The 13671-nt window shown below is 37.6% G+C and overlaps 1 pseudogene; it reads left to right on the plus strand.

Moving 5' to 3' along the window:
• The first annotated feature begins 9256 nt into the window (after window positions 1–9256).
• On the plus strand, window positions 9257–10406 carry LOC101356070 (polycystic kidney disease 2-like 1 protein pseudogene; annotated as a pseudogene).
• Window positions 10407–13671: the final 3265 nt, after the last annotated feature.

Genomic DNA, 13671 nt, shown 5'->3' on the forward strand with positions numbered 1-13671 from the left:
CATTAGAAAGGTGGCCATAAGTCGTGTGGGGTGGTGTCAGTGTGGGGGCATTTTTATTCTTGTAGATTTGCTTATTATATTATAGTAAAAAATGAGGACTACAGCCTTCTCTGAAACGTTTAGCTTGGAGACCCTACATTTTATAATTATTAAGTGTTTACTGATTTAAAAAATTTAATTCTGTGATCAAAATCAGGGAAGGTTAATAGCTTACCCAGAGAAAGCATTACTAAAGATGAAGACTGTAAATGACAAAGACCTCATGGGATTTCAAAGGACACTGTTACAAAAAAAAATTAATAGTTAACATTTTTAAATGGCTTATGATGGCAACTTTTACCAATTACTCACTGAAATAATTAGAAACAATACTGTAAAAAAGTTATAATCAAAATAATCTTAAATATAAGACTGCAGTCAACCTTTTGCCAATATCTGATATAAATATAAACTACAAGTTAATGGAACTGGATTGGGAAACCATATTCAATAGCCTATGAATGTATTCCACCACACATGTGTCAGTTCACTGTCTTGTGGTGGATCACATGTTGCTATGATACTGGAAGCTATGCCACCAGTGTTTCAACTACTAGCAGGGTCACCCATGGTGCACAGGTTTCAGTGAAGCTTCCAGACTAAGACAGATGAGGAAGAAAGGCCTGGTGATCTACTTCTGAAAATTAGCCCATGAAAATCATATGGATTGCAACAGAATATTATCAGACATAGTGCTAGAAGATGAGGCCCCTAGGTTGGAAGGCACTCAAAATACACAGTGTCTGCAACAGTGAACTCAAGCATACTAACGATTGTAAAGATGGCACAGAACCGGGCAATGTTTTGTTCTGTTGTACATGGGGTTGTCATAAGTTGACGCTGACTCAATGGCAACAACAATAAAAACAACATGAATTTGTTCCTTTCTGAGTGCTAGATATGTTCATTGTCATTGGGTTGACATTGCTTCTAGGCTTTCTCAGTAAGCATAAATGTATTAGATGTTTTATATTTTATATATATTGGAAATAAATCCCAGCTCTAGTACATATGCACTTTAGAAGTCATGAGTTTGTAGTGAAATCTCCAATTCAAATTTAACCCCACAATGTTGTTCCTTGTCTTCCCCCATTCCATATTCCTATCTCCCTCTTCCACAGCTAGAACTTTGGTTTCCAACAACATCTATATATTTACTCACTTGTTCAAGCCTGTAATGCACACAAAATAGTTTCAGAATTGCTATACCTATATGACTAAGAAAAACAAACCTACTAAGAAGAGTTCAAGATTAGCAGTTCTTTTTTTTTCTTCTTTATACTGAGGGTATATGTATTCGTTGTCTATTGCTGCATAACAAAGTATCACAAATGTAGTGGTTTAAAAGAAAACCCATTTGTTATATTGCTCTCTAGGTCAGAAGTCCAGGCATCGTGTATCTGGGTTCCCTGCTCAAAGTCTTACAAGGTTGAAATCAAGGTGTTACCTGTACTGTGGTTCTCATCTGGAGCTTGGAGTTCTTTCTTAAGCTCATTCAGGTTGTTGGCAGAATTGGTAAACCCTTGGAATTACAAGACTGAGGTTCCTGATTTCTTGCTGGCTGTCCATGGGGGCTGTTTTTAGCTCCCCTAGAAGCTACCCACTGTTCCCTGCCATGTGGCCCTCTCCACAGTATGGCAGTTGGCTCCATCAAGGCCAGCAGGAGAATCTTCCTAATCTGCTATGATAGAGTCTTATATAACATAATAGGAGTAACTATCCTATTGCTCATATAACATAAATAAGGGCCTGACTTATCCCATCGTATTTACAGGTCCCTCCCATACTCAAGGGGAGGAGATTATACAGGGTTTGTAAACTAAGGGGTGAGAATCTTAGGGGCTATCTTAGAATTCTGCCTACCACAGAATATTAAAAGCATGTTGTTAAAAAATAACTCGGACTAGTTCTGTTTTCTGTTTTCACCAACCCCCTTTTCAGCATGTTATGGTATTTATTTGAAATACAGTGGGTTCATTTGTTTCTGTTTGCATTCATTTTTAGGGATTTTCCCCCATCTTTGTTGATTTAATTTTTAAAAATATGTACAACATGCTTCCAAAAGTCAAACTATACAAAACTATATAGTCAAAGAAATGTACTCCCTTTTCTCTCTCTTCCACCTCATTTCCCCCCCACCCCTTATAGGCAACCAATTTTATTTAATTTATGGTTTATCTCTCCTATTTTATTTTTGTAAAATCAACTTTAAAAAATAATAAATGCAGGATGTTTTCTTATTTCCCCTTGTTTCTTTCAGAAAAGGTAGCATACTGTAGATATGTTTTTTTTTTTTACTTAACAAGTCTTGAAAATCGACTCCATACCAATTCATAGAGATCTTCCTATTTTTTTTTTTTTAAACATATAGCTGTATGTTACTGCATTGTATGTTTGTATCTTAGTTTATTCAACCAATTTCCTATTATGGGCAGTCCAATATTTTGTAATTATAAATAAATGTTGCAAAGAATAACCTTGTGCATATGTATTTTCTTATTCTTAGAGGTGAACTTTTAGGGTCAATTCCTGGAAGTGGGATTGCAGAGTCAAAGGAAAAATATATATGTAGTTTTGTACTGCGTGGTTTAAAGTCCGGAATGGTTTGTGTGTTGGGGCTGTATCTTTTCACCACACTTATTCAATCTGTATGCTGAACAAATAATCCAAGAAGTTGGACTATATGAAGAAGAATGTGGCCTCAGGATTGGAGGAAGACTCATTAACAACCTGCATTATGCAGATGACACAATCTTGCAGGCTGAAATTGAAGAGGACTTGAAGCACTTACTGATAAAGATCAAAGACTACAGCTTTCAGTACGGATTACACCTCAACATAAAGAAAACAAAAATCCTCACAACTGGACCAATAAGCAACATCATGATAAATGGAGAAAAGATTGAAGTTGTTAAGGATTTCATTTTATTTGGATCCACAATCAACACCCATGGAAGCAGCAGTCAAGAAATCAAATGAGGCATTGCGCTGGGCAAATCTGCTGCAAAAGACCTCTTTAAAGTATTAAAAAACAAAGATATCACCTTGAAGAGTAAGGTGCGCCTGACCCAGTCCATGGTATTTTCAATCACCTCATATGCATGGGAAAGCTGGACAATGAATAAGGAAGACCAAAGAAGAATTGATGCCTTTGAATTATGGTGTTGGTGAAGAATATTGAATACACCATGGACTGCTAAAAGAATGAACAAATCTGTCTTGGAAGGAGTATAGCCAGAATGCTCCTTAGAAGCAAGGATGGCGAGACTTCATCTCATGTACTTTGGACATGTTATCAAAAGGGATCAGTCCCTGGAGAAGGACATAATGCTGGGTAAAGTAGAGGGTCAGCGAAAAAGAGGAAGACTCTTAACGAGATAGACTGGCACAGTAGCTGCAACAATGGGCTCAAGCACAACGATTGTGAGGATGGCACAGGACTGAGCAGTGTTTCGTTCTGTTGTACATAGGGTGGCTATGAGTCAAACTGACTCCATGGCACCTAACAACAACAACAACTTTTGTTAGAGAATGTCATATTTTCCTCTATGGTGGTTATACCATTTTTAGCATTTCCATCAACAATCTATGAGAGTACCTGTTTCCCCTCAGCCTTGTCAAACTTTTAACTCTTTGCCACTTATGAGTAAGATATAATATCTTGATGTTCTTTCAATTGCTTTCTGACTATTCTTGTAGATTTCTACTTAAATTGCTTACATCTTATGCCTATTTTTTTCTATAGGATTTTTGGTCTTTTTTTTTCAATCTTTAAAAGTTCTTAAGATACTTGGGAGATTAGTCCTTTATCTGTGACATATGTTGCAAATATTTTCTCTCAAGTTGTCATTTGTCCTTTCACTTTGCTTATTTTATGTTTTTTGTCATGCAAATATTTTTATTTTTATGTAGTCAAATTTATCAGTCTTTTTTTAAATTGCAACTGTATTTTAAGTCATATTTAGAAAACATTCCCTCCACCCAGGCTGTAGAGAAATTCATCCATGTTTTCCTCTAGCATTGTATAGGTATATTTTTTAACACTTGAATCTCTAAACTATTTGGAGTTTATTCTTGAATATAGTACGATGAATTGATCAAATGTTATTGTTAAAAGAATCTTTCAAAGAAGAGTTAATGACATGGAGAAATACATCTAATATTGATAACTCAGATAAAGCAAGATACAAAATTGTATATTCAATATGAACCACACATACATAAATAAAAAATATATCGGAAGGAAATGAACCAAAATGTTGCAACTGTTTATGTCTTGTTAATAGTGTTACGAGAGATTTAAAATTTTTCTTCGGTATGCCTTCATATATTGTGCAGTGAATATGTATTGCTTTGTAACTGAAAAGAGCTGTATACATTTTTTATTTTAAAAAAAGGATTAACACTCGCCCTGATTTTTTTTATAGTCTGAAAAAAAGAGACTTAGAAAATATTTAGTTGAAGTAAAAAAGAATAGAATTATTCTCCCTCTTCTCTGTATACATCTCTCTGCCTATCCTGTTCGGGGTTTTTTTTTTTTTTTTTTCTTCTCATTTTCTCACTCCCCATGTAGTAAAATCCATGCAGAAAATAATCACGGACTCAACAGCATATTGTTTTATTGCTGTAAAAGCTACTCGTGGTTAATTCCTTCCTAAAACACCGCTGCAGTTATGACAAGTACTCAAAAAGACCACAATGCTAATGGATAATGTAAAGCCCTCGGGTATACAAAATGCCCCTTTTCCCTTAGCTAACAGTCTTCAAAGCAGCAACTGGGTACCCTATTATAACACTTTCTCTGTGTTATCCTAGAAAGTTTAAGATTTCAAGTCCCTTTATCTTAGCACTTGAGTGGTCAGAAGAGACTTATTGCTTCCTTTGTTTTATGACCATAGTGAGTCCATGGGATGTGCAGCTGAAAAATCAAGGGCAGATGCCTCAGTAGGAGACAAGCCTAATGGTTCTTTGTTGTTCCTAAGTCTCCTAAGAGGAGAGCTTTGCAGTGGGACACCCAGGACTGTCACATCCAGTGGTTAATAATAACATTTGTTGAGTATTCGCTGTGTGCTAAGGTTTGTTTTACATGCATTGTCTCATGATATCATTCCGGCAACCCAGCAAGGCAGGCATTATTATTAGCTATGCATCAGCGAAGAGTATACGTAACTTTCCTGAAGTTAGACAGCCTGAAGGTAGCAGAGTCAGACTTTGAACTCAAGCCAAGTAGGCTCCCAAGTCAGGGGTTTAAGGACTATTCTGATGCCATTGGGTGATATTCAGTGCTAAGGTGTAGCTTAACACATCTCAATGTATCAGTGAAACCTAGGCCACTTTGAATATGTTTTCTAGCAGCCTTTCTCAATGGGAGATCCATAAGAAAATGAAACTCCTCCAAAAAATTATTCAGATGACTATCTTCTCGTTTTTTCCAAGGATGGTACATAATCAGTACCATTCTAAATGTAAAGGACAGAAGTTAATTCATTCCATATAATGGATGCCTTAAGGCACTAAGTTCTCTCTCTCTCTCCACACATACACACACACAGATTGAAAAAGCTGCAAGAATAACTGACCTACTCTGCAATTACTAGACGAAAGCCCCCAGTTTCACTAGCAATGCCTAAAGGAGGTCTTCTACTCGGGACTTTGTATTGACCGTAAGAGAATAAATGCTATATTGTTTATTATTACTCTACTATAAATCTATGCAACCATTCATAACATGAGACTACAAATAATATGTGGAATACTTCTGGTATTTTGTTGGATCCTTCATTTTTAAGGGATGAGTGAATCCTGATCTGGGGGGAGCAAAGGGGAAGTTCCTGTTCTTGCCCTATCTAGATGCTCTTCTTTGGCTTACTGTTCTTTGCTTGGAGCTCTCCACTGCGTACTAGAGTGGGCCCTTCCTTGAAACAGGACTTACACATTTTTACTTATATTTGTGCAATATCTCAGAATTCAAACTTTAAGTATGAAATCTTTATCAATGCTAGTTTATAACTCTAAGTAGTGTTGCCTCTAATTTGCTAGTCATGAAATAATGGCTCTTGGAGTGGTACGTTTTTCCAGTGTGTGTGTTGCAAATACACAACAACCATAATTTCCTTTTCTCTTTCTCACAGTCCCTCAACTTTGTTTCTTTCTTTTTTTTTTTTTTAAAGGTATTAATGTTCAGGTTAAGTACCAGCTGAAAAAGTCTTTTCCTTTAATACTGATGTCCCCATAATTTAATGAATCTTACGGTTCTTGGCTAGATTTGACAATTTAGTTGCTTCACGCCCACTTCATTTAAGCAACACCAGCATAGTTAGATATAAATAATTGTTTGATGTTCCAGAAAATATCCTCATGCTAGGGCGTTCTCTGCCAAGAATGTCCTTTTCCAGACAAAATGAAATGTTTCAGTAATGTTTGCCCGCTTGTGGATAGGAAAAAAAGCATGAAGTTCTGAAGCCATTTCAGGAAAGGTTATAGGATGTTTTGTAGACTGCAACTTGGACTGAGTTGTCTAAATACCAGCAACACCCTGAGAGTATGGCCCCAGGACACCCTTTTAACTCAGTACTGAAGTCACTCCTGAGGTTCACTCTTCAGCCAAGGATTAGACAGGCCCATAAAACAAACAATAATATATGTAGCTCAACCACGTCTATGAGACCAAATGGGCACACCAGCCCAGGGGCAAGTACGAGAAGGCAGGAGAAGACAGGAAAGATGGATGAATGGAAATGGGGAACTCAAGGTTGAGAAGGGGAAAGTGTTGACACATTGCAGGGTTGGCAACCAATGCCACAAAACAATATGTGTATCAATTGTTTAATGAGAAACTGATTTGCTCTGTAAACCCTCATCTAAAGCACAATAAAAAATAAATAAATACGAGCAACATTGGTAACAGCATGAGAAATGTCGTCTTTCTGATATAGAAGAATGATGCCTGATACAGAAGAATGATGTCAGACGTCCTGAACTATTTCCTTGGATTCACCCTCTGTTAAATCTCCAGTCACAGGAGAATAGTGATTAAAAGCATGGGCGTTAGAGTCAGAGACTCACACATGGCTCCAACTTTCCTAGGTTATAATACTACCACCCAGGGGTGCTGGGACAAGTGAAGGAAACAAGGGATCACTTAACACAGTACCCGGCACAAAGATATACTAATAATCATCCTAATTATGATCATGATTGACGTTTATTGAATGCTCAACAAGTGCCAGACATTGTGCTAGTAACTTATATGGATTGTCTCATTTACTCCTTATAATGACTTTCATTTTATAGGTGAGAAAACTAACATAAAGAGAGATTATGTAACTTGTCCAAGGTCACACAACCTATGTTACAGAGCCTAGATTCAAATTCAGGCAGTCTCACCAAAGGGGCAGCTTTTGTCCAGAGGGAAGAAGACTGAGTCAAAAACAACTATGTAACTAGATCACATAGCTAATAGGGTAGAATTAGAATTTATACTCAAGTGGTCTGGCTCCACTGGACATTGTTCATGTCATTAAACTTTATATTATACTCCTTCCTCCTCATCGGTATGTTGATAAAGGACACTAACAAAAGCATCCATCTGATGCTCTTCACAACTCTACAAGACTACCTGGCAGTATATTTTGGAATAGAAGAAACAAAAACCTAGGAAGAAAAATTAATAAAGTATCGAAAATCTTAAAAAAAAAAAATTCAGGCAGTCTGACTACACTGTACTACAGTGTTTGCTAAATAAATTATAACTATTACCAAAATATGATGCCACTTCTGTGACCCTTGCAAGTAGCTTACAGTACTGGACATTCAAGCAGAAATTCCTAACTTAAAGAACCAAACTCAGAAGCCTTTCAGTGGTGCTAATTGTCAGGGATAAGTAGCTGCAGTAGCATCATCCGTAATCAGTTGCCGCTATCCTTAGGAAGATAAAATTTAACAAAAAAATTTTTTTTTCCACCAAGAACCACAAAGGAGTTCAGTATTATGGAATATGGATGTTGAATTGCTTAAGTCCTTGGTTATGGAGTCTAATCCTTCTCTGTCCTCCTGGATTTCCTCCTTCCTAAGATGGTGTCTGATTGGGCATGCCAGCCTATGTTCTACATGTAGTCTTCTGGTTAAAATGTCTCATCACATGTGTCTTGGACATTGGCCTTTGTATTTAATACTTCCATTCCTGAAGTGTCTGCAACTCATGGCATCTTGGCTTGACACAAGCAAGGAGGTTGCTCCAGGGGAGCACAGATTTCTTTCTGGCTGACTAGGTCCCAATCTCTGTTCTCTTTCGTATTGGGGATTCTTTAAGTTTTTACTGTAACTCCTGTGCAACCCCAAGCTTATGCAGGTGGTTAGGGAGGGGATTGAGGACAAAGAGCAAAAAGAGGGCAACTTGTGCCCTTTTGGAATCACTGAAGAGGCCATCTTGCAGAATGCTTTCATGCCAACATCAATCATCTGCCTTAGAGTCAAAATGGAAGCATGGGCTGTTTAGACAGAGAAAGGACCTGGGCTAAACCCACTCCCCGTTGAGTTGATTCCAACTCATAGTGACCCTATAGGACACAGGAGAACTAGGGTTTCCAAGGCTGTAAGTCTTTACAGAAGCAGACTGTCGTATTTTTCTTCCATGGAGTGGTTGGTGGGTTCAAACCACCGACCTTTCAGTTAGCAGCCGAACTCTTTAACCACTGTGCCACCAGGGCTCCAGTGTACCTGGCCTAGTTCTCCCAAATTTTCATCAGCTCCTGTTTGACATGGGAGGGATCCAGAAGTGCCCTCTAAGGGTGAGAAAGAGAATATCACTGGGATAGAGAAGAAGTATGAAATGATTTTTTTACACATCTGAGACACAGTGTATAAATTGTCAGCTCCAATATACAGAGACTATTGGGCAAAAATAATACTGAAGATAGTAACAAAATAGACAAGTTTATAGGAAGACTGATCAAAATCAAAAGCAATGTTAGGGGTTGCAAATACAACAAATTTAAAAAATAATAATTGTTAGAGAAATGGGAACTTTATGTCAAGACCACCCTGTGGGAGCTTTTAGTGTATATTATGTTCCTGGTGGACATCTGTCTATTGACTTACGGAATAACAAGCACCAGTGTCTATTACTACACCAGTGCAATGTCTGAGCTCTTCTTACATATTCCATCAGACACCGGTGTCTCCTTCCAGACCATCAGCAGCATGGCAGACTTCTGGAATGTGGACATACCACTCGCAGGATGAGCTGGGGTGGCTCCTTCCACTGGGGCCAGCTCACAAGCTACAGTGGAGGCGGCTACCACCTGGACCTCCTGGGATTTCTACAGGCCAATGCAGAGACACTCTGGTACTTACAAGTGGGGCTGTGGCTGGGTGGGGCATTCAGGTGGTCTTCATTGACTTCTCAGTCTACAATGTCATCATCAATCTTTTCTGTGTTTTGAGGCTGGTGGTGGAGTTTCCAGTTACAGGAGGTGCCATCACATCCTGGCAGATCCTCACAGTGAAGCTGATTCACTATGTCAGCAACTGGGACTTCTTTATCATTGGCTATGAGATCATCTTCTGTGTCTTCATCTTCTACTATGTAGTAGAGGAGATCTTGGAGCTCCACATCCACTGGCTTTGCTACCTTGGCAGCATCTGGAACATCCTAGACCTGGCTGTCATCTTGCTCTCCACTGTGGCTGTGGGTTTCCACATATTCCAAACCCTTGAGGTGAATCAGCTGATGGTAAAGCTCCTGCAGCAGCCGAACACATACGTTGACTTCAAGTTCCTCGCCTTCTGGCAGACAAAGTATAACAACATGAATGCTGTCAACCTCTTCTTTGCCTGGATCAAGATATTCAAGTACATCAGCTTCAACAAAATCATGACTCAGCTGTCCTACACACTGGCCTGCTGTGCCAAAGACATCCTGGGCTTCGCCGTGATGTTCTTCATCATTTTTTTTTTGCCTATGCCCAACTTGGCAACCTACTTTTTGGGACACAAGTGGAAAACTTTAGCACTTTCATCAAGAGCATTTTCACTCAGTTCTGGATCATCCTTGGGGACTTTGACTACAATGCTATCGACAAGGCCAACCACACCCTGGGTCCAGCCTACTTTGTTACCTCAGTGCTCTTCATCTTTCTTGTGCTCCTGAACATGTTCCTGGTCATCATCAATGACATCTATTCAGAGGTCAAGGAAGAGCTGGCTGGACAGAAGGATGAGCTGCAGCTTTCTGACCTTCTGAAACAGGATACAATAAGACCCTACTGAGGCTGCGTCTGAAGAAGGAGTGGGTTTCGGGTATGCAGAAGGTCCTGCAGGGTGGGGAGCAGGAGACCCAGTTTGAGGATTTCACCAACACCTTGTAGGAGTGACCAACTAGAGTTCAACCTTCCCCAACATTGACCTATAAGTCCTTGACACTCAACTATACATTCTTTGCCTATAAGCCTCTGATCTTGGCCTATGGGCCTCTGACCTTGTCTTATAGGCCTCTGATCCTGGCCTCTAGGTCTCTGACCCTGACCTTTAGAATTGTGCCCCTGGTGGTAAGGCCTTTGACCATGGTATATAACATTCTGAACCTTATTGAACATCTCTTAGGCCCTAATGTAAAATGTAATTCCCTAATCATTGTATATACCCCTACTCCTACAAAACTCTGATTTTGGTTCTATGCTCCCCAACAAATACTGGCCTATTCCCTTAGCTCCTCTGTCTCTGCTTCCCAAACATATTAACAGAAATTGAACAAATATACTGTGAACACCAAAATAATAATAATTATTATTATAAGCAATTGTATGTCAATAAATTGGAAAATTTTAATGAAATGGGCAATTTTCTAGAAAAAGATCACCAAATTATTCTTCAAACATTGACATGTATGATGTGTAATTTGGTAATTATTGATAGTTTTCTCCTATCTCAGAGTTGTTTAACTTCCGTTTCCACTGCTTGGAAAATTCTCCACCCAGATAGCTGCACAGCTAGGTCCTCTCACCTCCTACAGGCGCTTCCTCAAAATCACTTTTTTTTTGAGGACTTCTCTAGTCAGCTAATTTAAATTTCAACTCTTCAGACAGATTTTGCATCCTTTTTCTCTCTTCGTTCTTTTCTTTAGCACCGATCACTTTCTAATATGCTGTATAGTTTACTTATTAACCTTGCTATTGACTATTCCCTTCAATGTAATCTATGAGGGCAAAGATTTTTTTAAAACTTGTTTTGTTCCCTGCTTTACTTCTATTGCTTAAGTGCCTAGTACACAGTAAGAACTCAATGAATATTTGTTGAATGAAAGAATAAATTATCAAAAAGACCAAAAATTGCTATAGTGAATTGAATTCATATATACACACCAAATAGATTAATACTAGGAAGGAGGGATGATTTAATATTAGAAAATCTACCAAATTAAATGAACACATTTACCACATAAAGGGATTCACAAGGAAATGTAATATGACCCTCTCAATAAAGCAAATAATAATAATAAAACCTCTCAAAAAACTGAATTCTCATGGACTCCAGACTTTCTAGAGCCAAGGTGGCTGGATGAATCCCCGAAACTTGCCCTGAGATAATCTTTAAAACTTAAACCAAAAATATCTCCTGAAGTCTTCTTAAAACCAAACAATACCTTAGCTTAACTAGTAAAAAATGTCTGCCTTGAGCATTACGCACTTTAAGAACTATCTGTACGGGATCAAAGTGACAACAGCAACATGAAAGATAGATAAGAACCTAAGGGAGCAGTGCATTTATGTTAATGGGAGAGGAACAACTCATAAAAGGAGGGTGAGAATAGTTGCACAATTCAAAGAATGTAATCAATGTCACTGAATTGTACATGTAGAAATGGTTGAATTGGTGCATGTTTTGCTGTGTATATTCTCAACAGCAGCAACAAAATAATAATAAAAAAAAATACCTTTGCATAAAAGACAACTTCTCTAACCTAATCAAGTGTATCTACCAAAAATTGACAGCAACATTAGTCTAAATGGTGAAACATTAAAAGAATTTCTATTAAATAAGAAATAAGACAAGGATGCCTGCAATCATCCTTCTATTCAACACTGAACTGTAATTCCTAGCCAAAGGAATAACACAAGAAAAAGGAGGCATAGAAACTGGAAAGACAAAATTTTCATTTGTAGATAATATTACTGCCTTCCTGAAATTCAAAAGAATCTTCAGATAACCTGTAAAATTAAGAGGATTCAGAAAATCACTTAATTTAAAATAAATAGACAAAATAAAACTTAAATACTAGCAATAATGATTAGAAAATAAAGTATAAACAAAAATTGGACAAGACATTTATGGATAATATTATGAGTCGGAATTGACTCAATGGCAACGGGTTTGTTTGTTTGTTTGTTTTTTATTACAAAACTATGTTAAGTAACATAAAATAAATATAGAAATATAGTACAAGTACAAAAACATAGTCAGGATACAAACATGAGATGATGCTGACCCTTGGAAAGGGAAGAGAATGGGCCTGGGGAAGAAAACATTTAGTTAAAAAACAAACAAAAAATCTTCATGGAATAAAAGTTAACATTTGTTCATTTTGGGTGGTGAATATTTATTATAGATATTTATTTACATTTTCTATATTTTAGGAAACTCTCCTCAAATATAAATAAATTCAGAGAGATATCTCTAATTTGAACAAAGGATCTTATGAAAAATATTAAGAAATATTTTCAGTGATTACTGAGGCAACTATCATCTAGTGCTCATGGGCATTTATAAATATTTTTAGAAATACTACATTATCCTTATGTACCCTACCCTGGACCTTTTAGGCATGATCCACTTCCTGGGCTTCAAAAACATCTGAGGCTTGATGACATAAACTACTGCAGTAGTTCTTGGGCTTTATTCAAATAGATTTGAGCAGTATATTCTTAAGTGGCCTTTTTGCAGAATCTGCACCTTGATCTTTGAAACTATAAGCAGAGCATGAGTTTTAGACAGCTGAGCAGGACTTGGCACGTCTGGACATGGTGGCAGATCTTCTGAAGCTTGCATCATTTTCTGCCTTCTGCTGACCTGTTTGGCAAGAGATCTATGCCCAAACATTAAAGAAAGCCTTTTATTAGAAGTTTCTCAAAATTCTGTAGCACAGTGAGGCAGTCTCACATGTTTTCAGAATCTTGAGTTCTTTTTCCATTTTGAATTATGAGAATGTCTAGCGTGTGGAAAAAGACTTTATGAGCCTGGTCTTATTTCATGTAATTGTTCTAGAGTTTATGCACTGTTCAGAATATGTTTTGTAAGTTAATTTCTATGTTAATAACAGCTAAGAAACAGGCAAAACTGGTATACAAATTATTAAATTAGTCTGTCTGCATTTTCTCTTTTTTTGGCCAATTACTTTTTCCAAATAACAGCAGCCAATTAGACAACTATAATTAATTTCTGCCTTGCTAATAGAGGTCTGGTAGAGATCTAGCAGTCAGAGAAATCTTAATCCTTAGCTGGAAGGAAGATTATCTCTTGGAATGTCTCATAGGCATAGGCTCCATTTAAATAATGAGAAAATTACTGGGTTTCTTCATTAACCCATTGCCATCGAGTCAATTCCAACTCATAGCTACCATATAGGACAGTAGAACT

Source organism: Trichechus manatus, unplaced genomic scaffold, assembly GCF_000243295.1.
Source record: "Trichechus manatus latirostris isolate Lorelei unplaced genomic scaffold, TriManLat1.0 scaffold00164, whole genome shotgun sequence".
Taxonomy (NCBI): Eukaryota; Metazoa; Chordata; class Mammalia; order Sirenia; family Trichechidae; genus Trichechus; species Trichechus manatus.